Below are 18,246 nucleotides of genomic sequence, written 5' to 3'. Positions count from 1 at the left end.
GCGACCGAACATTCATGAAACTGCAATCTGCCACACTGAGCAGTTTGTTCACAATCCTGTGAGCAGGGCTTCGCTCATAGGGCTTCACCTGAGGCTTCATTTTCTCTGCAACACCATTTAATGCTCATGCATTAATAATACGACCGTCTTTAAATACCAGATGGCAGTACTACCGTGTTCCTTTAGTGTATGGTACTTCCGCTTGCATATTGTAGCTCTGCTCCTTGTGGTTTTTCATAACGTCCATGAAATAGAATTCAGGGCTCCTATTAGGCCCAGTCTTCACTTTATTTGTTCACGTAAGTAATTATAAACAGTATTGCACCTAATTTACCTATTTCTTGAGTGTGTTTAGATAACCGTGCGTGCATGAGTGCGCGTGCGTATGTGCGTGTGCGTTTATGTGTGTGTGCGTGCGTGCACGTGTGTGCGCACATATACACACATACATACACACAATCATTTCGAAGCAAAAGATATTTGTAAGCTTTGCTGTTGCTGCTTCGTAAGTCATCGAGAGAGATTCAAAATAATCTAATAGAAGAAACGTACTTCCTTTCTTTAGATAATTTCTGAATCAGACCGGTGCAGAATATTTTATTGCGTTCATTTCTGCTTTGATTCCTTCTAGTTCTTTAGCGAAGTCGGGCCTGCTCACGGATCAGCGAGTGAGTGAACAGCTATATACACCAACTAGAGAATGAAGCAACAAAAAGTAAGCAAACGAAAGAAAAATAATGAAGCTAATGTAGTCAAATAAGCACAGCAAGAAAGCAATAAATTAAAGAAGAAAGGCACAGGTCTACATTTAGTGCCTTTACTCAGTCAACGTAATATTTAGTTTTTCTTCACCTTTTAACGGTGCCAGTACCAAACAGCTGCTTAACATTTTATTTCTTTATTTATTTAAAATACCTTACAGGCCCCGTGGGGGCATTGTGTAAGAGGGGTTTCAGAGTAAGCAGCCTTCTAAAGTGGTATACAAAAGATACACCTTAATACAGGGCTCATCAACATTACTACCAAGATAAAAACATGAAACAGGAACAACTGTAGTAATGAAAGGCCACAAAGGTACACTTAAGGAAATAACATGAGTAAAACTTAACGTAAGGCATTATTACTAGAAAGTAAAATACACAAAGAATGAACATATCAGGCAGTACAATTCTTGAAGTGATATTCAGGGAAAAAGACGCAAAAAAGCAATAATATATACAGGTCATACAAGTGAACACACGACGCCGCATAAAATAGCAATTCACAGGAGCGAGATAGCAATGCATCACAAATATCACAAGAAGTTCGAAGCAGATTGCCAAGTGTAAGAAACAAGATAAAGTTATTTGTAAGTGCTATTATGAACAATGCTCGTGCAGGAGATGACGAAATTTTTCTTGATCTGACTCGGAAGCAATGTGATCAGGCAGATTATTCCACAAGCGAATGGCGGTAGCAAGTGCGGAAAAGTTAAAAGCATGTGTCGTACCGTACATGCGCACAAAACTTAAGTGGTTATTTAAACGACGAGACGTGTTCGAGGCGGTCTGGATAAGTAGTGTGGATTGTGTGGCATTTAAACATATTTGTGAAACAAGGATAACAGAGCGATATTACGGTGAAGAACTAAAGGCTGTATGGAATGATCGAGTTTCATTTGCGTTACGCTGGAGTGATAGCTATAATTACATGAAATGAAACGGGCAGCTCGGTTCTGGACTGATTCAAGCATGTCGATTAAGTATGTAGGATGTATGTAGGATGCATACTCGAGCTGAGGACGAACAAATGTCTGATAGGCCAATTTGCGGATGTGGGAAGGTGAATTACTCAGATTACGACGTAGGTAACCTAATGTCCTTGAAGCTTTTGCGCAAACTGCTGTAATATGGTCTGTCCAGGAGAGGTTATCGGTTAGGTGAACACCCAAATATTTAAACGATACTGTATGTAACAATTCGTTATTATTGACGTTGTATAAAAAATGTGAGTTGTCACGCTTACGAGTAAAAGAAATTACCTGACATTTTGACACATTAAAAGCCATTAACCAGGTGTTACACCAACTACGATTTAGGCTAAAGTCATTTTGAAGGGCCAGGTGGTCGTCAGTACTGTTAATTGATCTGTAAATAATGCAGTCGTCAACGAAAATACGTAAGCGAGAAGAAACATTAAGTGGAAAATCATTTATGTAAATTAGGAAGAGTAAAGGGCCCAAAACACTGCCCTGAGGCACACCAGAAGTAACGTAAGTAGGAGACGAAGCAATATTATTAACTACTGTGAACTGTTGACGATTCGAAAAAAAATTACGAAGCCATGTTAGAGTGAAGGAGTCAATTCGAAGTGCATTTATTTAGCAATAAGGCGACAATGAGCTACACGATCAAATGCTTTGGAAAAGTCAAGGAAAATGCAATTGGTCTGCTGCTTATTGTTCATGTTAAGGTGCAGATCAGTCGTGAATTCGAGTAACTGTGTCTCACATGATAATCCTTTCCTGAAACCATGTTGATGGCAAAAAAAGAGATTATTGGACTCTAGGTGATTATAAGTATGAGTAGCAATTATATGTTCAAGCATCTTGCAGCAATTGCAGGTCAATGAAATTGAACGGTAATTTTCCGGGGAGTGTTTATTCCCAGTTTTAAATATGGGTATGATTTTGGCCATTTTCCAGTCATTGGGCAGCTGTCCCGATGACAAAGACTGCTTGAATATATGGTACAGAATGTTACTGGATATAGAAATGGTATTTTTTAATATCTTGGAACTAATGTTGTCAATACCAGATGAAGTAGAAAACTTCAAATTATTAATAAGACATGCAATTCCCTCCACCGAGATTTCAATACTTTCCATGAATTGCCAGTCAAAATCAGCAACATCAGGTATATTGGTATAATCCTCGCGGTTGAAAATCGATGAAAAAAACGTATTAAACGCAGAGGGGCGCACATTGTCAGGGAGGGGAGTATTTGTATCGCTATGCAAGGCAATCTGGTTAGAGTCACGGTCAGGTGATATAACTCGCCAAAACGTTTTTGGATTCGAATTTGAGAGAGAAGGTAAATCTGTGGAGAAATATTTATTTTTAGCTGCAGCTAAGGCAGAACAGTACGTTTTTAAGCAAAGGCTGTACCTTTCCCACGAAGGAGCATTATTGACGCGTTTAGCGATATTGTACCGACGTTTCTTTTTATTCCTGATGTTACGTAGGGCATTAGTAAACCAAGGATTTGTTTCGTCATTTGTTATCGAGATCAACGGGATATATTTCTTAATTAGAGTAGACATTTTATTCTTGAAACATACCCAGTTATCTTCCACCGTGTGATTATAAAAAGAAGGAAGTAGCGTGCAGTTGAAAAATACTTCAAGTTCATCATTTATTTTAGAGTAGTTTGGTTTATCATAATCACGTATTATTTTCTTTGAGATCCCTGAAAAGGATAGTCGAACACTGATTGTTACCAGAAGAAGGTCGTGATCGTTAAAGCCGTTTAGATGAACTACAGATTCAATTTTTCGGGGGTGTTGGTGAGTATAAGGTCTAGAATGTTAGTACTGCGGGTTGGTTTGTTAACGACCTGGAACAGGTTAAGATCTAAAGTTAAGAAAAATCCACAGATGTTCAACAAGATGATGATAGATTACGCCAATTTATGAGCGGAAAGTTAAAATCACCGAATAAGTAAACAGAAAGCGCAGTACAGAGCTGGAGGGCCGTGGTTATGCTATTGCGAGGTTCTGTAACGAAAGAAGTGCTGTAGTCAGGTGGACGGTAGCAAGCACCTACCAGTAGTTTGGTCGTATTTATTATTACTTCAACCCACACAATCTCAAGAGATAAGTTCGAGTCGATAATAAGTGAAGATAATGACTTTTTAACACCAAGAATAACGCCCCCGCCTCTCTTGCTAGTAGATCTTTGCAGTAAATATTATATGAATGGTTATCAGGAAGAATTTCGTCATCAGTGATGTCAGGATTTAGCCATGTATCGGTAAGAACAAGAATATTAGATTCGTTATCATCAAGAAGAGAGCGAACTAATTCGCGCTTGGGCATGATGCTTCGTATGTTTGCGTAAGATAGTGTCAACAAAGACCCATTGATAGGTAGCTTTGACTGTGGAAGAGCCCGTGAGCAAGTGCTTATGTCTAGCTATCTTTGCGACATGACAACGGTATCAGTGTTTTTGTCGTACATGTAAGTCTGATTACTTATAACCAGCCGATCTACTGACAGTTTAAAAGGAGCTTTTTGAGGTTTGGAGAAGTCAAGCAGCTTCTTTCTAGCTTGTCGCGTAGCTGGGGAGAAATCTTCACCGATTGAATATTTTAAGCCTTTTAATTTGTGTGCAGATGACAAGATGCGTTGCTTCTCTTTAAAAAAAGTTAATTTAGCTATTATAGGTCTGTTCTTTCCTTCTTGGTATTTTCCAAGCCTATGTACGCGTTCGAATTGCGAACTAATTGTTTAAGTTTGCAGTTTTTCAGAGCAGAATTTTATGACTTCCTTTCCATGAGTAGCCCAGTCCTCATCAGGGTCATCTTCTATCCCGAAAAACAGCAAATTACTTTGTCTGAGCGCTTGTTTTCTGCGTCCTCACATCTTGAAGTTATTGTGTGCAGCTGATCTGAGACATCACTTAAAGTTTTGATTCCTTTTTCCTTCACGCTCGAATCTGCAGCGTTTTCTGAGGAAGTGGCCAACTCAAGCGCCGCAACCTTGGCTGTTAGAACGATGAGTTCATTATCAGTGGCAGCTTGTTTGTCCTTTGCACTTTTTAATTCTGTCAAAAGCGCCTCTTGTGCGGCCTCTAGTTTCTGTATCGACTCAAGAGCCGAGGCAAACGCATCTGCCTCAGCTTTTGACATTGGACCTGGGTTCGTCTCAACGTCGCCAGAAAGCAAGAGGAGCAAATCAAACATTGCAGAGTATAGCGAATACACAGATCCACAAACTTTGCTTCAAGTGGTTTAACTGTGTTTTTTTCTTGCTCCTTAGGTGCTCAAGGTTTCTTTGAGCGCAGAGATACTTTACTCGGCGAGAAACAAAGTATGATTTCCGTCAAAACTCCAGAGCGTAACGTTTCTCTCTCCACTGCCTTTTTTTTGGTTATCCTGTTGATCAAAAACCCTCAACGGCGACCCTTAAACGCATATTTGTTAATCGCTTTCGTAACCACCAGCTGGAAAGCAGCCAAACAAGACGTCAAGCGTTTCGACAAGCTATTACGACGCTGCGTAGTTTATAAATCACGCTGCCACCCTCTAAATTCATTTTACGCTGGCGCGGTTGGCGTTTACACACGCGCTGAATGGAGATCAGGACACGCCCACAGCTGTTCACTTGTCTCTCCTTCTTTCCACTGGTTACTCTCCCTTGTATTCTCCGGGCTGCGTTGTTCATAGATGACGTCAAAACCATACATACCACGTTCGACTTCTCCTGCCCTCCCCCTCCCAACCCTTGTTTTCCGAGAAGTTTCGATCAACACCATCTGCGGCAGCGCAGTGTTTCGCTGTCGCCTAGGTTATTGACTTTTCATAAGCTTAGCTGCGCTTTGCACACCTCGCCTTAGACCGCAACAACACCGGATCCCAGTGTTCATTACCGCGCCCCATCGGGGCCTCGATAATAAGCGACACGCTCTTGCATAAACCATTAAGGCTTTCTTCTTGAGACGCAGAGAGAGAGAGAAAAAAGAAAATAGGAAGGATAAGAAGGAGAGAAAGAGCAGGAAGTTAAAGACAGCAACAAAAACAAATCGGGAGAGCGGCCAGGTTAACCTCTTTGCACGGTGCGCACTTCAAAGTATCTCGGTGGCGAGCTGCTGCGAGACACGGTTGAGATAGCGCGCCAAAGCAGCTTGCACTCCTGTTCTTTGCGGCTTTAAAGAAAAATGAAAAAAAGTGAAGTGTGCGAGGCGGTTCTGTCGTGTTTCGAATAAGACAAAAAAGTGGAGCGCTGAGAGGCCGGTAACTGGCGTCAAGCGTTCAGGGGATGAATTTTTAATTTGCAAAAAAATCCCATTGGGCGAAACTGTTCTAGCGCTGAGTCGGTCTTTTGTGATCAGCCGGACGCCGGGTGATTACGAAGTTTTGTAGCGTGAGCAAAGGGTGGAAAATTTTCTGCACGAAGACGCTGTTGACGACCGTGTTACGGATACAGATTGGATCTCGGGCTTTGTCGCCAGTTCGCTCGGACTCTGGTGGTTGGTGGGCAGCTCCGGATATCCCTAAAGCGTTTTCTTTTCCCTTTCTTTTGAAGCGAAGAGCTTTGAATACTCGACGCGTCATTAGCCGATAGCAGATATGCCTTCTACAGGGGTTCATGGATGTTGGGGGATGAGAAGATGAGGTATCCTTCGAGCTAAATGCGTCTACCTACCTTATGGGGATTTGTGATTCGTTTTTGTTTCTTCTGCTGCTTCAATAGTTCCTGAGAACTAACCAGCAGCAGGAGGGGGGGGGGGGGCGACAAATGCTGTCTTACTCTCGAAGCAAACGTTGGCGCTCAATTCAGCTCAAGAATAAGTAAAACAAGTATGTTTTGTAATAGTTTTCTGATTGAAAATTCAAGGATGTCAAGAGCATTCGCTTCCGTTTGCCACGCATTAAGTTGTGGCCTCTACTTTAGCATGTTGTCTAAAGCCGCATGCCTTACTTTTTGCTGTGATATTTACTTTAGGGGAGCTATATCGCCATGAACACACGTCTCAGAAGTAAAACAAAACCTTTCCCTCCTGTTTAGACTATTAGTCTGCTTCAACAATTTGTTCGAATAACATTGCAACGCTTCAGCGAAAAACTCGAGCGCACTTAAATTTTGTCTCGTGCAATATGAAATGGGATAACACGTGCGGTGATATCATGTTCTGGCCAAAACTCGCGTGAGGCCGCTTAGCTTGGAGCTTGCTTTCTTTTAAGCTTTTGTTAGAAGCAAGCGCTGTCCGGCCTATGTGCTAAAAGAAATAACGAACAAGTTGGATACCTTTTCTTTACAGGAGGCTGATTTTTATTAACACAACGAAAAAAAAAGAACAGGGATTAAAATTCACCACGTTCGCCTAGCGAACCATAAGTTTTAAGACCTATGCTCCAACTTTTTTTGCATGCGTACTTCATACAAAATTAGGATGAATTACTACAGGTTATGGTGTACATCTGACCGATGCTGTCAAAATACGCTAACTAAAAGTATAATATTCACTGCATATTTCTTGCTTTTTTCTTTGCTCACAGGTTATCACTTGGTACGCTGGTACAAGGCCGTTTTGTAGCCGCTCAAAAAAAGTTTTTGAGAACACTAGTAAATAAAAAAAAGACTCGCCATTCGCACGCAAGTCGGGTGAAAGGCCAAATGTCATTGCCTCGCTGAAACGGCAGAAATGCGAGGTACCGGTAGAAAAACAACTCCTTCCGGAAATGTTCCCGCCTTTCAAAACCAAACAGCACGCAAGCGTCCCCACCGACAACAACCGCGCTAAATGTCAGACGGGGCCTCATCTGCATGTCCTCGGGGACATGCCAAATGATGGCATTTTCACTACTGAAGCTTCCTAACAAGGAGGCAGACTACTGCGGGTTGATCCTGAGGCAGTCGTGCCTTCAGTAGGCTCAAACCGTGCGTAGAAACTACATCAAGGGCCGGGTCCATGATTATGTGGCTCGGATCCTCAAGGACACAAACATTGAATCAGCACTCATAATGTGGCTCCTGGACAACAAGGAATAAGGAGCAATCAACTGGCCTATGACCTCGCACGTGAAGCATTGTTCCCAGCACTGTATCACAGTGAACAGAATTTTGATGTATCACTCTACAATAATGCATTAATCCTACATCACTAGAGCTTAGAACGAAAAGAATGTCCCAAATCCTCTACAGAGTTAAACAAGGACGTGGAAATAACAAAAACTTGACAAGAAACCAACGCGTATCACACACAAAATTCACTACACAACTGGTATCCAGAAGTTTACAGAGGAGCAGGTCGGCTCTGTGGAGATATTACGGATATCTAACATGTGCTACGGGCCTGGCATACCAGTGGGAGGCCACGCCGCTCAACGTAGGCACAGCGCGACAGAAATGACTCGTAAACAGCGCTGCTCTAGAAGCTTCGACCAATAGAAACCTGAAGCAGGCGACCCAAGCATGGGGTTAGAAATTAGTTCGGTAAACAAACACTTCAAACAACAGCATTGTATTGTAGTCTTAATTTCTCCTCATGTAGTTTAACAATAGTAGAGCGGCAAATATATTAGCATCACCAGGCGTTTGCTTTGTTTGAAAGTACATGCCCAATAAAACATGAGGTATCAGGTAGGGAGACAAGATCTCTCCAGTAATACTCTCAGCGTATTTCCACGAGTTATCCAGGGAACAGGACTAAGGAAAGTTGGGGATAAAAGCTAGGGGTAGCGGGACAAAACACGACACAAATTTTCTCTTCGTGTTTTCATTTGTATTATTCGCAGCTATTAAAAACAACTATCGCCGAGTTATTTCCAGCCTTCCTGGCCTTACCCTCCCCCCCATGAAATGTGAAAACGCTTGGTGGAAGGTAATAGAGGTAAACTTATTCATTTCGAATCTTTCAGAACGACCCATTTTGTGCCACCCCGTGGACAAAAAGGAACATCGCTCAGATCAAAATCAGACGGAGATCAAAACTAACTCATCCTCTCAATGAAGGCACATGAACTTCTCTATACAGAGATATCTAGGCAATCTTTTCAGACTAGTTAGGATGATAAACACACTGCCCAACCGGACTCGGCACTGTTTTCTTCTATTACAGGTAACATACTAGGCAGTTCCACAGACAAGCTACCCGATATTTTTTTATTCCCTGGATCAGACGAATTTTTTTGTTTTGCTGGCTAATCTATTCGTCTTCCAATAAAGCCTGTTGAATGGACAAGTGAATTGTTTACACTTGCAGTGCGTCAACTTAAGGTTTTGTGATTGTAGGCCAGACCGAAAAAAGTTTGCCACATTGCCAGTAGCTGTTCTGGGTGGCAGGAAAGACTACGACGCTGAGGTTTGCAAGACGTTATATGCAGTTCCTATTTTTTCTATTCTTTCATTTTCTCCACACTTCTGTATAGTTCGCCTTTGGGAACACCGAGACTGTTGATGGAATCGGCGTGCGTAGCTTCTCCCCAGAACATTTCAATGCGAAAGCCTTTATTGGCTGATGCTCCGTCCGTCCGTGCGTGCGTCCCTCCATCCGTTACGCTCTTGCGCCCATGGCTTCCGAGATCACCCACCCGGCGCTAGTGCCCGCGAATAATCTTTGAGGCCATGTTGCACCATTGGTAGTTCACCACGCATACCCGAGGTGGCGCCACTGGCGCATGCGCCGCGCCCGCGCCGGACGCCTCGAAGCTGTCGACCACGTCGGGTGCAGCACAACCTCCCTCCTAGCGCTCGCTTCAATGGAGTCTCAGAACGCGGGCAAACGCAAGTACTTAACATCTTAAGAACACATCAGTGACACAACCAGCAACACCGCCCTAAAGGCTTTCGCCTCACCGCACTTTAGGTCAACATAGTGCCCCCTTGAATTTTTTCACCTATTCTGCGCGCAAGTCGACATTCATTGCTTTACTTTAGTGCCTTAGACTATCCTCATTAAGTACCGAGTCGATCGCACTTGTCTAGAGTTCTCGAGCCCTGCACTCAGGTGGAAACAAAGTGAAATTATAAAGTAGGTATTGACTTTCATTAATAATACTTGCGCTGGACCGCAGCCTAATATTCCGGTGAAACGCACACGCACCAGCGCCTTGCCCTCAGCAAAGCAGCTGCGCTAAGATTTAACTTCATTTGCTCTTCAGCACACCGCTCGAGCGTTGTAGACCAGTGTGATCGACTCTGTACTCAACGTTTTATTAAGTCCGCCCCGCACGTGTGAAATTAGCAGCCGTCACCACATTAATACGCCCTCGTGAACACTGCCCCCAACACGAGCACACGGGACTGCTACGTGGAATTTCAGACTTCAACGGCCATGGAGAGGAGGGCACTGGGGGGACGCTGAGAAAATTCGGATGCGCAAGCTCGCGACCACACCCGCAAAGGCGACGCCGAAAGCGCCAGACGCAAGAGAAGGACGAAGCATGATTGTACCACTCAAGAGTTCGCACCCAACTACGACCACAACCAGCTCGGCTCCGACCCGCCTTCGTGGCTACGTAGTGGGTGCACTCGACTACTGAGCAGGAGGAACCAGAAAAAAAGCCGCAGCGGCGGTATTTCGATGGATGCAGAACTGAAAAGACAACCGCGTGCCGTGCCGCTGTTAAAATTATTCCAGAGCTGTTCTCAACGGCTCCTCTTCCGAACTCTCTAATGGTGGCCAACGAGAAGTGAACGCTCCAGCGCCAGACAACGCCTAGGTAATGAAAGTGTTGAATATTATTTGTTAATGCACTCAAGCACCGCTGTGGGTTGATTACACAAAGTGTAGGTGATTGACTCCATACGGTCAGGATAGCGAACTTATAGAGGGTACGAACACGCCAAAAATCATGAAGACGCGGAAATACACTCAATCCAGGAGACCAAAGCGAATAGCGCAAACGGAGCCAGCCTACTCTTGCTGAAAGTTTTGCGTTCTGATACAGGACGGACTGTAGCGCATTAGTTGCTTTAAAAAACCACTGCTATTTCGGCATCACAGCTCAAGTAACAATTGTGCTCAACATGACAGGAATTTTGTACTCCTCTTAATCCACAAGTGTTTATATCAAATGTCACAAAAAAACACTTTAATGCATAAATGCTCCGTATTTAAGGACATCACTGCTGATGGGCACAAAGAAACAACAGCAACAAAAAAAATTATAGGAGACAGGAGCTCCACCTTATGGACAAGAAAAAAACGAAAAATTGAAAACTGGCTTTGAGGAAAGGAAAGGTACCGCAGTGGAGGGCTCCGGAATAATTTCGACCACCTGGGGATCTTTAACGTGCACTGACATCGCACAGCACACGGGCGCCTTAGCGTTTTTCCTCCATAAAAACGCAGCCGCCGCGGTCGGGTTCGAACCCGGGAACTCCGGATCAGTAGTCGAGCGCTCTAACCACTGAGCCACCGCGGCGGGTACCTAATTCTTCCTTTCTTCTTTTACTCCCTCTCTTACCAGTTCCCTTACGGCGCGGTTCAGGTGTCCAACGATATATGAGACAGATACTGCGCCATTTTCTTTCCCCAAAAAAACATTTATTATTATTATTATTATTATTAAAGGAAAGGTCGCAGCAACTGACTCAAATATATCTGTGGATACCTGAGCCGCGCCGTGAAGGAAGGAATAAAGAAGTAGTGGTAAGTGGTTTTATTAAAATAATAGTAAAAAGGAGGGAAAAATTTTTGTTAGCCACGGCATCTGCCATTGATACTGAACCACCTGAGACACATCTCATCGCCCCGGGAAATCAAGGTGCGCTATATACGTGCGGCAGGACGCCCAGAACACCCTCGTCGGCTCGGCGACGGCGACATCTGACGCCCAAGAGTGCGTGGTTGTGAGAGAGCGCGTCGGTGGTGTTGACACGACGGTGGGCAGTGTCTATGTGCGTCCAGCTGTCGCGTGGAACGCGCTGTGTTTTCGTGCTGTGTCTTCGTGCTGTGCCCCGCGCCAAATCCTCTGTGGTGATTTTAACGCCCACCACAGTGCGTGGGGCAGTGCGTGCCACTCCGCGCGTGCAGACGACCTGCACGACGCAGCAACGCAACTGGGACTCACCCCCTTGAACACCGGCGATCCAACGTTTCGACGACGAGGAACAACCGGCTCCTGCATCGACATTGCCTTCGCATCCAGAGGCATCGAGGCGACATGGCGCCAATCACCATCTCTCTGGGACTCATATCATTACTCCATACTAATCGAACCCACTGATATGGAGGCGCGCCAAAAAGGTACCTACTCCATTACCAAAGGGAGTGCGTTCAGGCGGGCGGCCGACGAGGCGGCGGCCACTGGCGCAGATTTCTTTTCAAGTCTAGTCCGAAGCGCTCTCGCAGCCACCCAACGAGCAGAGGTAAGGGCAGGGCAGCACACACCTGATATGAAGCTGCTCAATCTGCGCGAGAAGAGAGATCGCACTGAGCGACGGGCGCGACGGACTGACAGAGCCGCCGACTGGACTGTCTACAACCGCTTGGACGCAGCAGCGCGCCACCACGCCAACAAGCTATACCGCCGGCAGTGGAATTCACTATGCCAAAGAATGGAGGAAGATGTCGGCTCGCGGAGACTTTGACAGCCGGCGGCGCATCACCGAACCACAGGCAAAGCGTACACCGCTAGCCTACTTCGCAATCTCCAGCGGGCTCAGCTTTGAAGAGTTGGCAGAGCGGTTTGCCGATCGGTTCGCGCCGCCCAGCCCCGCAAACGCAGTTAACACAGTTCCTGAGAGCCCCAGAAGCGACGCCAGTTCCTCGCCCGACACCTCGGAAGGTCCAAGGTCCGTTCACTGCGGCGGAACTGAACAATGCGCTGCAGCGCTGTCGCCGCCGCTCGGCACCCGGACCGGACGGGATGGCATACCAGATGCTGCGAAGCCTGAATGCGCAGACACGACAGATCCTCCTGCAGCAGATAAAACTTGTGTGGGAACGCGGGGAGCTACCGGAGGATTGGCGAACCGCGGTCGTTTGTTCCATCCGAAAGGCAGGGCGCCCACCTGCGGAGCTGAGCGGATACCGGCCAGTGGCATTAACATCGGCGGCAGGTAAGCTCATGGAGCATATGGCTCTGCAGCGTCTGAACGAGCGGGCTGTGGAGGCTGATTTGTTTGACGAGCAACAAATGGGTTTCCGTGGGATGCGGTGTACGGCTGATTCTATATCGGACGTTGTTACAGCACTGGAGCATTCCAGGGCGGCTGGCAAGGTTGCGCTGCTGCTACTACTGGACGTCTCGGGCGCTTTTGAGAACGTTCACCGCACCCCAATTCTCGCGGTGCTTGAGGGGGTCGGTGTCAGTGGGCGACTTTTGCGATACGTTCATAGCTTCCTGAGAGGGCGCACCATGCGCGTACGAGTATGTGTAAGCTCTCCAACCCTCGCCTGGTAGACGTGGGTGTGCCGCAGGGCTCGGTCTTATCACCATTTCTGTTAATTGTGGCCATGTCGGTGGCCCTGGCCTGCCTCCCCACGAGCGGCCGACACCATGTGTACAGGTCCCTATATGCAGACGAAATAGCTCTGTGGTGCCGGGGACCACCGGGCAAGCGTTCCGCGTGCGGGGGTGCCTTCAGGGAAGCCTGACCGCAATCGATGCCAGCTTGCGTGGCCTTGGTCTGCCGCTGAGTGCGGGCAAATAGGTGGCCATGGCCTGCGTTTCGCGCTCGCGCGCGCACCTTGCGCCACTGTCACTGGACGGGACTCCGATTCCTTGGCGTAAATCGGTGCGCTACCTTGGCCTGGACATCGACTGGCGCCTTTCCTTCCGCCCCGCGGCGACCGAGGCCTGTTTGCAGAATGAAGAGGATCACCGCCGCTGTGCACAAGCTCACCGCTCGAGGCCAGGGCATCTCCCAGCAAGCCGCGCGTCGGCTATACAATCCCGCAGCTTTGAGGGCGGTGCTCTATGCGATGCCACTCGTCACGATGCGCGAACCGTGCTGGAATAAACTCGAGCTTCAGCACCGCAAGTCCCTGCGCGTGTGCCTAGGCCTGCCCAAAAGCTCGCTGTGCGCCGCAACGTTGGCCGAGGCAGGAGCGTGGCCACTTGATCTCCAAGCAGCGCGCCGGGCACTGAATCACATCGAGCGGCTTCACAGCGCACCGGACGGCGGCTCGCTGCTGCAGTGTATGCGCTCACACCCGCACCCACGAAAGGGCGCGGCGCTGCTCGAGTATGAGCAATTGACGCAAGGCTCACCCCCTAGGCCTCCTGCGCGCCCTGGCCTACTGCCTCGGAGGTACAGCGAGAGGTCGTCGGCATCGCGGGAAAGCGGAGAACACCCCTCTGTGCTCTGCAGCAGATGGCCAGAGCCGTCATACACGAGGAGCTCCAGGACCATCTCCTTGTGTATACCGACGGCTGAGTGACCCGCGACAGCTGGTCCCTTGCTGTGGCGGCTACCATCCCCGCTCTGCGACTGCACAGACCGGAACACGAAACCTTCCTGGGCTCCTCCACCACGGCGGCGCTGATGGTGATCCGGCTCGAGCTGGACCTGCTGCTCACCCTCAGCCCTCCGCCACTCAGGAGTTCTCTGCTGTGCGACTCCCGCGCCGCCCTCAGCCGCCTGCAATCTAACGGCCGCGGTACCCCACTAGGGCGGGAAATTCGCTCCCGCATAGAGCGCCTCGCGCAGAAAGGATGTGCCGTGCGTGCACAGTGGGTGCCCGGTCACTGCGGCATCGCCGGCAACGAGGAAGCTGACGACCTCGCGACCGCTGCACACCAACTGTCTGTCAGCGATCTGCCCCTTGTGCTGGAGGGCGTGCGTGCGGCCATCCGCGACCATCTCCGAAAGCAGCACCCCGACCCACGCATCACAAGAGGTGATCGCATCGACAGTATCACTGGCTTTCGCGCACTTCCACGGTCACAACGTCCAATAATCCTCCGCGCGCGCATTGGCTGCGTGTGGCCCGGGGAATGACGGGTGCGTCACAGAATCGCGACGAGTGATGTGTGTGACGGATGCGGTGCAGTGGAAACACTAGAACACCTACTCCTTCACTGTGCCGCGTTCCCTGATGTTCATCGCGATATGCTCGCGGCCTATAGGGCGCAGGGCATACTACCAGACTCCATCAAGACGCTATTGTGGCCGCAGTGCAGGCGCGCACTCGTGAGCGAACTTCGGTGAACCTCTGTGCATTCCTCGATCACACGGGCTTGACGTCCCGCCTGTTCTCCGTCAGGTAGTTACACGCAGTGACCGAACGCTCCGCGAGTTCTACCTTGAACGATTAATAACTGGACGCCCCACTCCAGTTGTAACCAACACAGTGCTGTGCGCGTCTGTTTTATTTCCTCTAAAATGAGCTAACCAAGCGCACAACCTGGACACATTTCTTATTGTATAAATTGTTTGTGTATATTACTTCTCACCCTACCCACTCTTCCTGTCCTCTCACCTCTTTCATTTAATTTCTCCATTCTGCCTGCTATCCTTTACTTCTGCTACCCCAGCTCAGATGCTTCAGTATCGATGGCAGATGCTGGGGCTAGAAAAATCTTATCCTTCCTATTTATTCTTATTTTAATAAAAAACCACCGCCACCACCTCAGCTGGGGCAGCGAAAATAAATAATAGCAGGCAGAGGGAAAAATAAATGAAAAGGGTGAAGGCAGAGGTGGAGAGGTAAGGGGGAAAAGTAATATACTCAAACTATTTACAGAGTGGGATAAAGAAGGGAGTGAAAGAAGAAAGGGACTAAGAGTTGCCTCATTGAAAGACTCCGAAAAAATTGAAGGAAACTTCTTTGCTTACGTGGAGGAGTGCGAAAGCATGGAACACTTTCTAGAACGCATTTTGTCTCCACGACACCAGTACACTAGCTGTTTATATTTAAGGGAAGACTTCAAGGGAGACGTTTATTCGAGCCCGCTTGCAAAGACGTGCTCTCAGGGAACAGCACCAAGCGATGACGATGGGGATGTACAGTGTATGAAAAGAGGATGAAGTCGCAGCCAGAGAGGCGACGACGGCGAAAGCGCATAATGTGCTCACAATATTTTTATTTCATTTTTATTTTTATCTCTTGTGTTTTCATTATTTCTTTTTGTTTTGTTTTATTATTGATTATCCCCTGTGTATTTTCATTTATTTTCCGTTTTATTGTTTGTATTGTTTTATTTTTATTTTTATTAGTTTACTTTTTAACGTCCAGGTGCTCTGTCGACGTCCGTGGCTATTCCAATTGATCAACCAAATGTTCCCCACAGTAAGATCTCTTCACACACTAACACAATCAAACTTTTGCATATTTATTTTAAGAGAACGGCGTAATCATGAAAAGAAAGTATTACTGACACGAAACAAGGGACATGACCATTTAATTCTTTTCCATCAATAATTTTCACCGCTTGGTGATGTTTAACGTGCACTGACATGGCACAGCACACGGGCGCCTTTCCGGTTCGCCTCCCTCGAAACGCGGCCACCGCGGTCGGGTTCTAACCCGGGTACTCCGGCTCAGTAGCCGAGCGCCTTACCCACTGATCCACCGCGGTGGGTTACGGGAATGACGCGATAGCATTACTATGTCCCTTGCGTATTAGTTTGCCGACAGGGTGATTCCCCACTTTACAGTACTATATGGCGGGGAGAGGTTATAAGAGCCCTGGCGCTATGGTGCAGTGGTTAAGTCCTGCGTCACTGCTCTCGTTTATGGCTGTTTCAAGCACAGGCACTGCTGGGGCTTGTGAGCCTCCCATTGCTCTGCGAGCATTTTCTCGCGAATAGTCATTGATTTAACCGCCAGCTTGCAACGGTGAGTAGTTTGCTCCGAATCTGATGGGCAGATTGTACCGGCCACAATGGCCGCGTTTTGATGGCACCGACTAGGTGGCAACCGGGCCGTTGCTTTTAAAGAGAAAACTTTTTACGGGCCGCCAATTTGCGATTTCGCCGTAGCAGTGCTCCCAGGAGGCACATGACGTCACAACGCGCGCCTCGCCGCGGATATTTCTCTTTTTTCTCTCGCTTCCTCGTGACTACGGCGCATGCGCCACTAGTAGCTCTCGGCCACAGGTGTGCGGCTGCTGGGCAGCGCTGCGCCTTTCCTCAAAATCCAACTTTCAATTTTAATAATTAATGATTGGCTTTCGGGGAAGAATAATGGCGCAGTATCTGTCTCATATATCGGCGGACACCTGAACCACGCCGTAAGCGAAGGGATAAAGCAGGGAGTCAAATCAGAAAGGAAGGAAAAGGTTCAAGTTTCAGTTTCCTCTTCTTTCCCTCCCTCCTTTATCCCTTCCTTTACGGTGCGGTTCAGGTGTCCACCGAGTAAGTGAGACAGTTACTGTGCCATTTCCTTTCCTCAAAAACCAAACAAAACAAGTGAGTAGACGGCGTTCATAGAGTTCATCGGCGTCGACAACTTTGCAAAGGCTGTTCATTTTCACGAAAGTAAAGGCGCACAACCGGCTCCGTGGGTCAGTGGAGAGCTCAATCTCGCTTTCATGTGCGTGGCGTTGGTGTCCAATTGCAAAAGCCTGCTTTGATTGAGTTCCGCACACTGGATAGGCAGCGCACCCTCCCTCCCACCTTAGGAGGTGGCATGCAGCTAATGGTTGATCCCGAGAGTTTGATCACCAAATGAACGCTGCGGCCTAGCTATTGCTGCAGCACCGCATGTCAGCCACAACGCTGTCAGCGCTAATGAATTCAGGCCACATCTCTTTCACCCCCGCCACTTGATCCAGAGCAGGAATGAGGCGTCAGCTTATCCAGGGAGTCATACGCCCTTCCTTTGCCCAAAGCCGTCCCCGCCTAGAACATTGTCAAAGCCAAAGAACCCAGTGAAAGCCGACATCTTTCGCTTTTTGTATGCTGGATTAGCTGAGCTAATCCACAATAATTTTTGGCTCTCAACGACGACGGCGGATTTTCTACAGACGGGAGCATCGGGTCAGAACTCTGGGGACGCTTAAGTCACCTTAAAAGTAGACTGCGATTTCGTTATATTTCAAATCTGTCGCAGCAGCTTGTGTTGTAACTTCTGTGCGTGTATGCACCCGTTTGTTTGCAATTTTAGGTCCATGAACTACAAAATCCGCACGATTAGTAAACACAACCCTACAAAGCCTAAACCACAATTCTAACTGAACATTCGGACTGACGAGAACAGTAAAACTGGGCGAGTTGGAATATATTCATCTTTAAGTAGCGCGAAACACAGGACAAGAGGAAGAAACATAAGACGACACGAGCGCTCGTGTCGTCTCAGCGATTTGGCACTCAGCTGCAGCACGAAAAACGCGGGTTTGACCCTGGCCGTGGCGGTCGAATTTCGATGCAGGCGAAAATTCTCTTTTTTTAAATTCTAGAGGCCCGTGTACTGTACGATGTCAGTGCAGGTTAAAGAACCCCAGGTGGTCGAAATTTCCGGAGCCCTTCACTGCGGCGTCCTTCATTGTCTCAGTCGCTTTGGGGCGTTAAACCCCCATAAATCAATCAAATATTCTGACTGCTAGCTGCATAACCAAGTATCCGCTACCGTTGCAAGTGCCAACCTTTCCATAT

General features: G+C 47.6%; 1 non-coding gene across 1 annotated transcript; it reads right to left on the bottom strand.

Annotated features, from left to right (window-relative positions):
• Positions 1-11,054: 11,054 nt before the first annotated feature.
• TRNAS-ACU (transfer RNA serine (anticodon ACU)) lies at positions 11,055-11,126 on the bottom strand. Its single transcript has one exon. It is a non-coding gene; the product is annotated as a tRNA-Ser (tRNA).
• Positions 11,127-18,246: the final 7,120 nt, after the last annotated feature.

The sequence above is a fragment of the Amblyomma americanum genome, chromosome 10 (assembly GCF_052857255.1).
Source record: "Amblyomma americanum isolate KBUSLIRL-KWMA chromosome 10, ASM5285725v1, whole genome shotgun sequence".
Taxonomy (NCBI): Eukaryota; Metazoa; Arthropoda; class Arachnida; order Ixodida; family Ixodidae; genus Amblyomma; species Amblyomma americanum.
The sequence above is the reverse complement of the archived record's forward strand: the minus strand, read 5'-3'. Positions and strand labels throughout refer to the sequence as shown.